Genomic DNA, 12,873 nt, shown 5'->3' on the forward strand with positions numbered 1-12,873 from the left:
GGGTAAAGGAGGAGAAGCCAAGTCGAATTTTTGTCTTACGGTAACCAGAGGGAAGTTAAAAACGAGAGAATCTGCTCTGCTGACGGGTGACTTTTAAGCAATTATTATTTTTTCTTTCTACTTACTTGGGGAAATTTGGGTATTATATTAGAAAGTAAAATATTCAAGACCCAGAAACAAACTTCTAGGTCTCTCTAATATAGAGATTAATAGATTCAGAGGGGTGAGAGCAAATTTACATTTACATGTAAATTTACATTTTGGTGTGTTCTCTGCTTTTATATTTTTTAGGGTTTTAAGCTAACAGATTTCTATTTTCACAGCCCAAACCGAAAGTTCGGTATTTTGGCATGTTGCGTGTGGGTTGGGAAAGGAATTTGTCCGGGTCGGAAGCTAGTTACACAGATGGTTCTTCATATGTTTCAAAACTTTTTCCCCCCCCGTTATCATTAGATTTATGGAAGTGGAAAGTTGTAGGGAGCTTTGCAGCTTTAAATGGTGGTGTTTTTTTCCTTCAGAGAGTTTGAACGGCCCAGATCAGTTTCAGCTCTGCTGTTCCTGGGTGGATCCCTCTTTTACTTTTCCAGGTGCGGTGGGTGGGAGCCTCGTTCTCCGGCTAGACCTAGCCTCCCTGCTTTGCTTTATAAAAGAAAACAAATGGATCCATGTTAAACAAACTACCATTCCTTTCTTCTTAAGACTACCTTTGACGGCAGAGATTTGTGGAGGTGTAGGTTCAGTTTGCAAGTACCGTAACGTTTAAATGCTTCGAGGGATAAGGAAATTCTAATCATGCTTTTTCAGTTCACCTGAATAAAGTGGCAACACACCTGGAAATATTTTTAGCTTTGTGCCCCTTGAAAGGGCCGTGGATTTAATGAGATGAGGCTAAGAGAAAACACTCAATGCAAACTTTAGTGTTTAGAATGCATTTAAGAAAGCACAACAGAAATTCTTATTTTTAAGCCAGCTGAAAGTTGTTCTTTGGAGCTGAGTTTTTTTGTTTGATATATTTGCCGTGAAATCAGAAATCCGTAAGAGCTGAAGGCCCATGACTGCTTTCATATATTTAATCTTAAGATTTGTTTTGATTTTGTTTTTGCAAATACATTCTTGGAAAAATACTGTTTGTAGATAATTATATAGCCAACTCATCAGTAGCTGAAAACCGAGTGTTCCCTTCTTTCTGTCTTTGAAAATGCGAATCGGTCTGAAAATTATAGCTGGAATAGATACTGCCCTGATTGTAACAAGATGGGCCTTAATAGATAAGCAGCTCTTTAGCTTTAAACTGGTATGTATTTTTAAAAATCCTCTGGTTTTGTGCCCTCCCCCCATTCTTTTTAGACCACAACTCTTCCTTGAATTTCTTTACCAGAATGAGAGTATTTCTTGAAAGATGATTTCATCCTTGTGAGGTTGTGGCTTCAGAGGAAACAACTTTGTTCCTCCTTTTAATATAATCTATGCGAGGGCTACAGTAAAATCTGCTTGTCTGAATCTCATAATTATAGCAAGTGCAGTTAAAAAGAAAGGAAAAAGAATGTGTACAGTCTGTTGGGCTGTAGTTCTTATTTAATATTTTCTGAATTTTCTTTCAAACATTTCTCTGCTTTGACTCCAGCCAAGGGGAGGTTTCTTGGTGGATCTTTGGAGGGTTGGTCATGTTGCTGCCAGAGTGTCGGTTTCCCACTCAACCTTTAGGGGGAGGGATGAGGGAATCTGAAGAAGGAGTACAAAGGCAGTTTGAAAATAGGTTCTGGATGACTGAGTGGTGGTGATTTGGTTCCAGCTTTAAATACTGGGCTTTGTGTAGCTACAGTGAGCATCCTAGTGACTAGTGTCCAGGACTATTTCCACGGCTGAGGCTTTGTTTTGATTGGTGTGTATTATAGAGCATTTTGGTTGATAAGATGGAAGATTCGTCTTTTATCTCACCTCTACTAGTTCTTTCAGGAAATACAAGGGGTCCAAATAAGTAAATCTTTTATTTTCTGTTTTGCTTCTCATTTTGGTTTTTGGGTAAAAAATGACAAGTAAGTATGAGTTGTGCAGATTTTCCTTTTTTTTTTTGTTCGGCTCCTATATACTGTTGGTTTCTTTGTTATATGACTAAGGTACGGTCTGTGTATTCAGGTGGGAGTCTCTTTGGGTGGTTAGAGTTCTAGCACCTTTCTTAGGGTTCCAAATTATGGAGAGTCACAGGGGCAAGGCCGTGTTCTCTGAGTGTAAAAATCGGGACTATTTGAGATAAAAAACAAAAAAAGAGCTCCGAGTAATTGCAATTCAGCCTTAGGTTTATGGTTGCTCTCTAGGGATGGGTGAGACAGGATGGATGCAGATAAATTAAGCATAGATCACTATACAATTGGAATAACAAAATGATTAGCTCTGTATAATTTATTGCTTTTTATTTTAGTATCTGATGGTCCCCTGTTACTTCTAGCCCTTTCTCCCCACCCTCTTGTTTTTTTACTGCATGGTAAGCATTTTGCATAAACTATTTACTTAATTTCCCACAACAGTTTTTTAAGGAATGTGAGCCTCAGAGAAGCTGAGGTTTGCTGAAAATCTCACTGCGTGTAAATGGCCACGGCCAGGATTAAATCCTGGTCTGACTAACTACAAAGTCCATGGACTTAGCCACTAATGTTCTACCATTCTCCAAAGAGAACAGAAACAAGAACCAGAACTAAAATGAGCCCTTGCTAGAGGCAGAAGTGTTTAATTTTGCAGAGGGCCAGTCCCCACTTAGATTTCCAACCCCCTGCATATTGGGATAATATATGTAAAAAATCCATTTTCCACAAATCCCATAGGGAGCTGAATATGTTAGAATGGGTATTATCTCACTCGAAAACAGGGATCTTCCCATGTGCTCATCGTTGCTGTCCTGACTTCTTAAACTTACTGGAAATGCCTCCAACTTTGATTATCAGTGAAATTTCTTCTTCCAGACAATTTTGGAATGATCTTGCCAACTTGTAGGGAGAGGCTTGTAACAGTAGTTCAAATGATGTTTATCACACTGTGTTAAAATTGTCTGCTTATTTTTGTCTTTCCCTCTAGACTGTGAGCTGCTTGAGTGTAGATGCTGTGTTACTTCTGTGTCCTCTTAGCACCTATCTCAGTGTCTGGTGTGTACCAAGGTGTCAGTAAGCCTTAGTTAAATAAAGCACTTGATAGGAATCACTGAGGGACTTTTGTGGGGAAGGCTGAAAGGAAGTTGAGATAGGAAGCAATACAGCCTAGATTAATGAAATCACATTGTGATTTAGAAACTTCTGCTGTATAGTTTGTAGTTTCGACCTTTTACACATTTCCTCTCGTTTTTAAGTAAGGTTTCTGGAGATAATCGAAGTCTTAAAATTTTAATTAAAAACAAGATTCTGTTTCTTTTCTAGGCAGGATGTCCAAAGAATAGTATAAAAAGTAAGGATCCTAATATTTCATAATTTAGGCAGCTGTAAACTTCAATCACTGAAACTTTAAATACAACCATTGCCTACAGGGAGGCACTGCTTACCTGGAGCTTATAGGGCAGCAACAGGAAAGTATTGCTTTCAGACATGTTGGAAGTGAGTGGTTTTTATACTAATTAATAAAACCATAAAAAGCTTGGGATGATAGTTTTGACTATCAGTGTTCTAAAGGAAGTATGTTCAGATATCATTGTATTTTTTAAATTAGTGCTTCTGCCATGAAACTTCAGGAGATTTTGTTCACAAAATGTATTGAGAAGTTTATGAATTTGAGAACCCAAATTAATTTTCATGGGTAATTTAGAGAGATAGTAACAAGGCACTTGCCTAAAATAATGATGCATAGGTTATCAGTATATGATTTCATGTTCTCTTCCATTGCACAAGGAATCAAATGCCAGGATCATAAAGCTGAAATAGGGATTGCTCTCCCTAAATGCAGCAACCTGCAAGGTTTCCAATAGAGAGCATTGATACAGCCTGGCAGCAACATAGTAAGGAGGGAAGAACTGATATTCTGGTTAGAACTAGCAAGGGGGAAATAAGTGTATGGATAGATTAGTATTGGGTTATATTGTATAATGTATTTTGGGGAATAAATGTGCTCCCACGCCCCATATTTAGGATTACATGTCATTGATTATTAAATATTAAGCATTGAGAATAGAGCCCACATTTACTGTTGTGCTTCAGGGACGGTATTCCCCATTTTTAGGGCCATTTCCTCTCCAGTGAGTCCTTCAGTATGACTGGAGTGGTGTGGGCAATTTAGATCAGGCATTTAGTGGGACGTTACAAGGATCATTTTCTTAAAACTTTCTTTTCTGGCCAAAAGGTAATTTGGTCATCACTTTTAGAAAAGATATCCTGTTGTATGATAAAATCAACTTCAAACTTTTGATTTTGAAAAAAATTTCAAACTTAGAGGAAAGTTCCAGGAATAGACAAGAACTGCTATGTATCCTTTAGTCACTTAGACACCCATGGTTGACCTTTTGCCTCAAATGCTTTATTATTCTGTATTTTTTTTTTTATCAGTATGCTGACTGAGCAGAATTTCCAGTCTAAGAGTTCCACAGACCTGGAGAGGCAAGGCACGGTAGCATAGTGGTTACCAGCGCGGATCCCTGAGCTAGTCTACTTGGATCCACTCTTGCTCAGCCACTACTAGTGCGTAGCCTTGGGCAGATTGTTTAACTGCTCTAAGCCTCTCTGCTGGTAAAATGAGGACAAGGTTATCCATCTCATAGAATTGTCATGATGCTTAAGTGATTTAATATATGTAAAAACGGTGCTCATGGTTAACGTCTTGTAAGTTTTTGCATTAGAATGGGTGCTTTAGATGAATTCAAGTATCTTTTGCCTGTTGAACTAAAGACCCTTTAAGACCTTAAAGGGTCTTTCAACCTGATGTTCTCTGGTACAGATTTTGTATTGGGAATAAATGGGCTTCCCATTTATTTATTTTATTTATTTATTCCCATGAGTAAGCTTTTTTTTTTTTTAAGATTTTATTTATTTATTTTTAAGGATTCATTTATGTACTTGAAAGAGGGAGCATGCACACATCGGGGAGGTGTGGTGGGAGAGGATGTTTTAAGCAGTTGAGTGGGGAGCCTGATGCAGGGCTCCAACTCAGATTCCTGAGATCACAACCTGAGCCGAAACCAAGAGTATGTTGCTTAACTGACTGCACCACCCAGGCGCCTCTAAGATTTTATTTTTAAGTAATCTTTATGCCCACCGTGGGTCTTGAACTTAACAGCCCGGGATATCTTGTATGCTCCACAAACAGCCAGGAAGGCACCCCAGGCTAACTTTTTTTTAACAGGGGAAAAGTGTCTAATAATAGGCAAGTCTGGGGAGTTATTTGGACAGGGTTGTCCAAAATATAGAGATGGATAACTTTTAATAAAGTAAAGTGAGCATTATTGGGAGAAGAGAAACAGATTGCAGAGCTTGAATCTCTTTTTTTTGTTTTTTAAAGATGTTATTTATTTACTTGACAGAGATCACGAGTAGGCAGAGAGGCAGGCAGAGAGAGGAGGAAGCAGGCTCCCTGCTGAGTGGAGAGACCGGTGTGGGGCTCAAGCCCCATGTGGGGTTCCATCCCAGGACACTGAGATCCTGACCTGAGCTGAAGGCAGAGGCTTTAACCCAGTGAGCCACCCAGGTGCCCCGCAGAGCTTGAATATCTTAATGGTAATTTCTTCAGAGACTTGGAGACTTTAGGGACAAGCAGCTGTACAGGTTGCTACTTTTTTTTTTTTTTTAAAGATTTTATTAATTTATTTTCGAGTGCGTGTGCATAGGTTGTGGGGAGAAGGAGCAGAGGCAGAGGGACAGAGGCAAGAGGGAGAAGCAGGCTCCCCACTGAACAAGAAGCCTGATGTGGGGCTCCATCCTAGGACCCTGAGATCATGACCTAAGCCAGAGGCAGACACTTAACCACTGACCAACCCAGGTGTCCCTCTCCCAGCTTTTCCATCTACAAGAGGTAGAACTCTAGCATCCGTAAACTTTCTTTAATTTTGCAGAGAAGGGACTGGAAAAGGTTTGTTTGGGCTTATTATTTTTGACATTGGATCAGATTCTTTTTTTTTTTTTTTTTTTAAAGATTTTATTTATTTATTTGACAGAGAGAGAGATTACAAGTAGGCAGAGAGAGAGAGAGGAGGAAGCAGGCTCCCTGCTGAGCAGAGAGCCCGATGCGGGACTCGATCCCAGGACCCTGAGATCATGACCTGAGCCGAAGGCAGTGGCTTAACCCACTGAGCCACCCAGGCGCCCTGGATCAGATTCTTTACCTTGAAGTGTTTTCCAATCAGGGTTTTGTAGAATAATATCCAGCTGTGAATTGTTGTACAGAAAACTACCTAAAAATGAAGGCAGGCTTTTACTATCCCCTTTCTTGAAATAAACTTCCCTCTTTTATGTTCAGGAAGCATCATTCTCTATTTTCAATCCTGATTTATGAACATTTGTAAAACTGGGGCATGTAGAAATTTTGAGTTCATCATTGCTTCCTGTGAGAAGTGTGCTTCTAAGAAAGAGGTCTGGCTTGTATGTGGAAAAGGCCAACTGTGGCCTGTGGGAAATGTATATGTGTTAGATGCAGCCTTGCCTGGAAACTTCTAGGTTTCTTCTAGGTGAAGGTCTTCCTTTTCGTCAAACTAACTAACCCATGAAACTGGTGTTCTGAAAACTATTTATTTATTTATTTATTTATTTATTTTTTAAGATTTTATTTATTGATTTGACAGAGAGAGATCACAAGTAGGCAGAGAGGCAGGCAGAGAGAGAGAGAGGAGGAAGCAGACTCCCCGCCGAGCAGAGAGCCCGATGCGGGACTCGATCCCAGGACCCTGAGATCATGACCCGAGCCAAAGGCAGCGGCTTAACCCACTGAGCCACCCAGGCGCCCCTGAAAAGTATTTAAACTAATTTCTGTTGACACTCCATAGCTTCCTATCATAACTCCCCACTCAGCTCTTTACATTTTTTTAAATTTTTTTTATTTTTTAAAGATATTATTTATTTATTTGACAGACAGATCACAAGTAGGCAGAGAGGCAGGCAGAGAGAGACAGGAGGAGGAAGCAGGCTCCCTGCTGAGCAGAGAGCCCGATGCGGGTCTCGATCCCAGGACTCTGAGATCATGACCTGAGCCGAAGGCAGCGGCTTAACCCACTGAGCCACCCAGGCGCCCCGCTCTTTACATTTTTTTAACCCACATTTTCGTCTACTGATTCTTCTACGTTTTCTCCTTTTTGTTTGTTTTCCTGATCTCTGGTGTCTATCTTTTCTCCTGAGGTTGGTAGTGTTCATGGGCATTGCTTTGCCTTGCTAGCACTTAATATGGAAGAAGTTTCTGATTCTTATCGTAGAATAAATTGTACTTTTGTGCTAAAGGTACAAGTATTAGGATGCTGCTTCTGGTTTATTTCAGTTAGAGATTTAAGATAAATTGTGATTAAAGAAGATCTAGTAATTCAGATTAGTTATCTTTTTGATTCTCATATCTCATCCACATTTACTAATTAATTACTCATTTTGGGTCACTTGACAGTGGAGCAAAAGAATTGTACTTTTCCAACGGTAAATTACCAGTTTTGTGTGTGTGCTTCCTGTGTTGTTCTCTATTGGAATGCAGTAGCACATTGAGAGATTGCTTTGTGGCATGAAAAGATTTTTGTTTTAGGGAGCTTATATTTTAAGGAACCAAAATATATTCTGATGGTTGAGGACATAAGACATTGTTAGGGAAACTGGGTCAACTTTTCAATACTTTTATCAAAGCACCTACAGTTACCATTTCTTTGCAAGTGAAGTGAATTTCCTTGAAACAAAGTAACTGGTGTATATTCAACACACTTTTAAAATAGAGTAGCCTGTTTTAAAGGAGAAATTAGTGCCAATCTGATTTGTTTCCACTATTTCTCTGTTGGAAGGGGGAAGTTCTGTAACTTCTCTGCTGTTCTGTTCTCCATTGACTACTTTGTAAACCAGGACAGAGTTGGTCATTTGAATGTGTACCCTGCTGAAGGTCAGGCCACAAGAGACCCCAGCTGATGGGCCTAAGATCACAATTAGAAAAAAAAGTATAGAAAGTTACATTAAATGGAAATCAAGGATGTGCTAGGTGCATTTCTAAAATTAAATATCATCACAGATCTTTCAGAGAGCTGCCAAAGATAAACAAGAATCTTTTCACTCTTTCCTATTTTTATTTTTAAAAATTGGCTTCTTAGGCTATTTTAAGAAAACATGGCAGCATTCTTTCTTTGTCCCATCCTGTTCTCTTACTACTGTACATGACTCTTATATACATGTGAAAATAACTGTTTTGCAACCAGTCATAAGACTCAGAAGACAATATATAGTCCAACATACTAATTGAAAGAGGGAATTGCTGGGGCACCTGTCTGGCTCAGTTGGTGGAGCATGGGACTCTTCTTGGGGTTGTAGTTTTAAGTCCCATGTTGGGTGTGGAGATTACTTAAAACTAGAAAATCTTAAAATTAAAGGGGTGCCTGGGTGGTTCAGTCATTCATCTGCCTTCAGCTCAGATCGTGATCCCAGAGTCCTGGGATCCAGCGCTGCACCCGGCTCCCTTGCTCAGTGGAAAACCTGCTTCTCCCTCTCCTGCTTCTCTTGCTTGTGGTGCCTCTCACTCTCTCTCTGTCAAATAAATTAAATAAAATCTTTAAAAAAGAAAATTGAATTGTTTTGCACGTATAAATGTCACTCTTCTTGGTGTAGAACTTTTTTGCTAGAAACCTTTTGGTGGGAGAGGGGCAGGATTTTTTTACTCCAAACATTTAGTTGTAACAATATGGAGTTACCTTTTAAATCTCCTGACAAGATGTAGTAAATAAACCTTTGTGTGCAAAACGAAAGTATAGAAAGAAAAATGAACAAAGCTATTTTTCTAAAATTTAACGTTTTGTTTTCATTGGCAAAGTGAAACATCTTCCTTCATTTAAAAGAAATTTGAGGGACACCTGGCTGACTCAGTTGATAAAGTAGCTGCCTTTTGGCTCAGGTCATGATCCCAGGGTCCTAGGATCGAGCCCCACATCCAGTCCCACATTGGGCTCCTTGCTCATATGGGAGCCTGGTTCTCCTGCCAGCCATTCCCCCTGCTTGTACTTTCTCTCTGACAAATAAATAAATATTTAGAAAAAATAAAAAATTTGAGAGCCTGTGGTATGCTATGCACTAGAGTATTCCAGTACACCAGATAGACCTCACAGAGTTTATATTCTAGTTGAGAGAGAGAGATAATAAATAAATAAATGTATAGTATGCCAGAATGTGGTGATACCACTGAAAAAAAAAATAAAGCAGGGGCACCTGGGTGGCTCTGTGGTTAAGCCTCTGCCTTCGGCTCGGGTCATGATCTCAGGGTCTTGGGATCGAGCCCTGCATCGGGTTCTCTGCTCAGCAGGGAACCTGCTCCCCCCCCCCTCTGCCTGCCTCTCTGCCTACTTGTGATCTCCACCTGTCAAATAAATAAATAAAATCTTAAAAGAAAAATAAAGCAGAATATGTAGAGTGGTGAATAAGAAGTGCAAAGGTAGGGGGAAGTTTTTGAATATAGAGAGTGGTTGGGAAAGGTCTCACTTAATAAAATATGTTTGAAGATTTTTATTTATTTGGCAGACAGATCACAAGTAGGCAGAGAGACAGGCAGAGAGAGAGAGAGGAGGAAGCAGGCTCCATGCTGAGCAGAGAGCCTCATTCGGGGCTTGATCCCAGGACCCTGAGATCATGACCTGAGCCGGAGGCAGAGGCTTTAACCCACTGAGCCACCCAGGCGCCCCTCAAATATGTTTGAGAGAGAGACCTAAAAGATAACTAGGGTAAAGTCAGGTAGATAGGAGTAGAAAATGCAAAGGTCCTGGGGCTCATTGTTACCAGTGAGCAAGAGAGATGAGGGGAGAAGTAGACCTCCTGAGGTTCAATGGATATGTGTTTGGGAGAAGAGGGGATAATTTAGGACCTTGTCATGCACTGTACAATGCAAAAAAGTGTCTCCTCCTCAATTCAGACTGCAGTGACAGCAGCCATTAACAATTTTTTGTGTGTTCTCTGAAGAGTTGAGGCAATACCTGACCCAGCCTCTATCTTTGTCCCGTTGCAGAAGTTCTCTGTGAGTATAGTCAGCACATAATTTGCAGAATAGCACATTTTGCATAGGTTGATGACCCTTGTCTTGGAGAATATAATAGTAGGGAACTACTTAAAATAAGCTTATATGTGTTTGGGAAGTAAGATAAAAAAAAATTTCTTCCCTAGAGAAGTATATTTCTCTACCTTTTTATCTACATAGTTTTAACAGGAGAACTGATAGCCTAGATCTGGTATGGTTTCCTTTTGAGTACATTTGTTACTTTGTTTTATGACCAAATATGCCTGCCCCACTTATCTGTTGGTTTTCCTTTGTTCATTTGACCAAAAGGCTCCTGCTTCCCCTAAGTCCTAATCGTTGGTATTTAATGGCTTCAGGGACCATGATATAGGTCACCATATTTATATTTCTGTTTTGCACTGTTTCCCTTTTCCAGATATATGTTTAAGCATTAAGGGTTATTAAGGATATACTGAGCCACTTGGCCTGGTTGACTTTGGTGGGATTGAGGGATAAGTACCCACTATTTAGTGATCGATGTTCTATGGCAGCCATGTATGCGAAAGTAAAAGGATATTTGATTTCCAGAGTACTTGTGTTTTGACTCACCCATTCTTACTTTCCCTCTCAAGATAATCTGGTTTAGCTAGTCTTGTCCTTCAGTGAAAGAATCTCTCTGTCTCCCTTTCTCTCTCTAAGTTTGGAGTTTAGCCCTACAACTTGACCTGATTACCCTCTGTCCTTCCCTTTAATTATACCTATCTGTTGTTATCCTGTTACTTAATATCATCCTTGGGAGATGACCTCAGTCAGGAAACATTTACTTCCTTACCATCCCCTTCTTTGGTCAAGTAACTGTGTCATCTTGCATAGGAAAAACTATAGGCAATCACAGATTCCCCTAATTTTGAAGTTGCTTTAAATAACTGCTTGGTGCATATTACTTCAGTATTCATATATGTTTGTAGTTGTCTTTTCAAAAACTATTTATTTTAGAGAGGGCAAGAGCACACTCACACATAAATGGGGAGGGGCAGAGGGAGAGGGAGAGCCAATCTCAAAAGCAGACTCCCCACTGAGTGCAGAGCCCCTGTAGGGCTCCATCCATCACCCTGAAATCATGACCTAAGCCAAAACCAGGAGTCGAGTGCCCAGTTAACAGAGCCACCTAGGTGTCGCGTGCTTGTACTTGTCTCGAAAGTGTTTTTCAGTAGTATTCTTCTTTACTAAATCTTTAGTGACACACGTTTCCTGTGGAAATATTTCTTTTTATGGTTCTTCTAAAACATTTTGCTACTCACTTGCTCTTACTCAAACTAGAAGTTAAAGTGACTTTTGCTTGAGTAGGAGTCAGATGTAACCCTTGAATCAGTATTTTTTTTTTAAGATTTTATTTATTTATTTGACAGAAATCACAAGTAGACAGAGAGGCAGGCAGAGAGAGAGGGAAGCAGGCTCCCTGCTGAGCAGAGAGGCCTATACGGGACTCGATCCTAGGACTCTGAGATCATGGCAGCGGCTTAAACCACTGAGCCACCCAGGCGCCCCTGAATCAGTATTTTTAATTAGACTAGAATTATCTAGGATTATGAATTCTAGATTTGGGACTATGGACACGTTTTAGGATGGGATATAGACCCAGTCTTTGAAAATGTTGGCAGCTCTTTGTTTCTGGGAGGATACTTGAAATAAGTTGTTTTAAAAATAGGGTTTGGGGCGCCTGGGTGGCTCAGTGGGTTAAGCCTCTGCCTTCAGCTCAGGTCATGATCTCAGGGTCCTGGGATGAGCCCCCCCCCCCCCCCCCGCCTTGGGCTCTCTGCTCAGCGGGGAGCCTGCTTCCCCCTGTCTATCTATCTCTGCCTGCCTCTCTGCTTACTTGTGATCTCTGTCTGTCAAATAAAATCTTTAAAAAAAGTAATAATCAGGGTTGTCCAGTCTGCGTTGTACAGCTGTTGTACAGCTCAGAATTCTAAAAAATGAGATAATTCTTTTTTAGGTTCTGAGTCTAGAGTATAGGATTTAGGACTGTGTCTTTCCAGCTATCCTTATATTTAAATCCATGCTTTCCATCAGCCTCTAATCCAGCCTGGAATAATGACCTGAGCTATCTGGTGGACAATAATAGCCCCAGTACAGTATTTAATAACCAGTGCCCTTCTTGCTAGAGGAGTGTGGTGGTCGGAGGGTTGTCAGGAATAGGCTAGTACAGTGGTTCTCACCAGCAGACTATCAGTCATTTTGAGAGCTTTTTAAAAACATGAATTCCCAGGCATTCCCTCTAGAAATTCAGGTATGGGGGATGAGGAGGTAGATTTGGGACATGGTATTTTTAATTTTTTTGTTCTTTTAAAGTTTATTTATTTATTTAAGTGATCCCTGCACTGAATGTAGAGCTTGCATTCATGACCCTGAGATCAAGAGTCACATGCTCCTCTGATGGAGCCAAGCCAGGTAACCAGAGATTGTATTTTCTTTATAAAGCTTCCCAGGTGATTCTGATAATTTAGGTTTGAGGACCGTAAAACCTGAACATTTGAGTTAAGCTGCATATCTATATGATTTCTCAGTTGGGTGGTTATTAAATTAGTATGAGAAGTAGAGAGGAATAGTTCATGGTAGTGGACATGAGAAGTTGACTAATTTGAATTTTTCTACCTCTGTATGCTGTATTGTATAGGAATTACAGATGTCACTGCCTGATTTGGGGGTTATGCCAGTACTTAGCATGGTACGGAGGACTCGCCTGTTGTGAAGGAG

The 12,873-nt window shown here is 40.2% G+C and overlaps 1 protein-coding gene across 12 annotated transcripts in view; it reads left to right on the forward strand.

Annotated features, from left to right (window-relative positions):
* CTNND1 (catenin delta 1) overlaps nt 1-12,873 on the forward strand; it is a 48,150-nt gene that overhangs the window by 311 nt on the left and 34,966 nt on the right. The gene's annotated exons all lie outside the window — the stretch shown is intronic.

This window comes from Mustela putorius, unplaced genomic scaffold, assembly GCF_011764305.1.
Source record: "Mustela putorius furo isolate JIRA1106 unplaced genomic scaffold, ASM1176430v1.1 tig00000127_pilon_pilon_pilon, whole genome shotgun sequence".
NCBI lineage: Eukaryota > Metazoa > Chordata > Mammalia > Carnivora > Mustelidae > Mustela > Mustela putorius.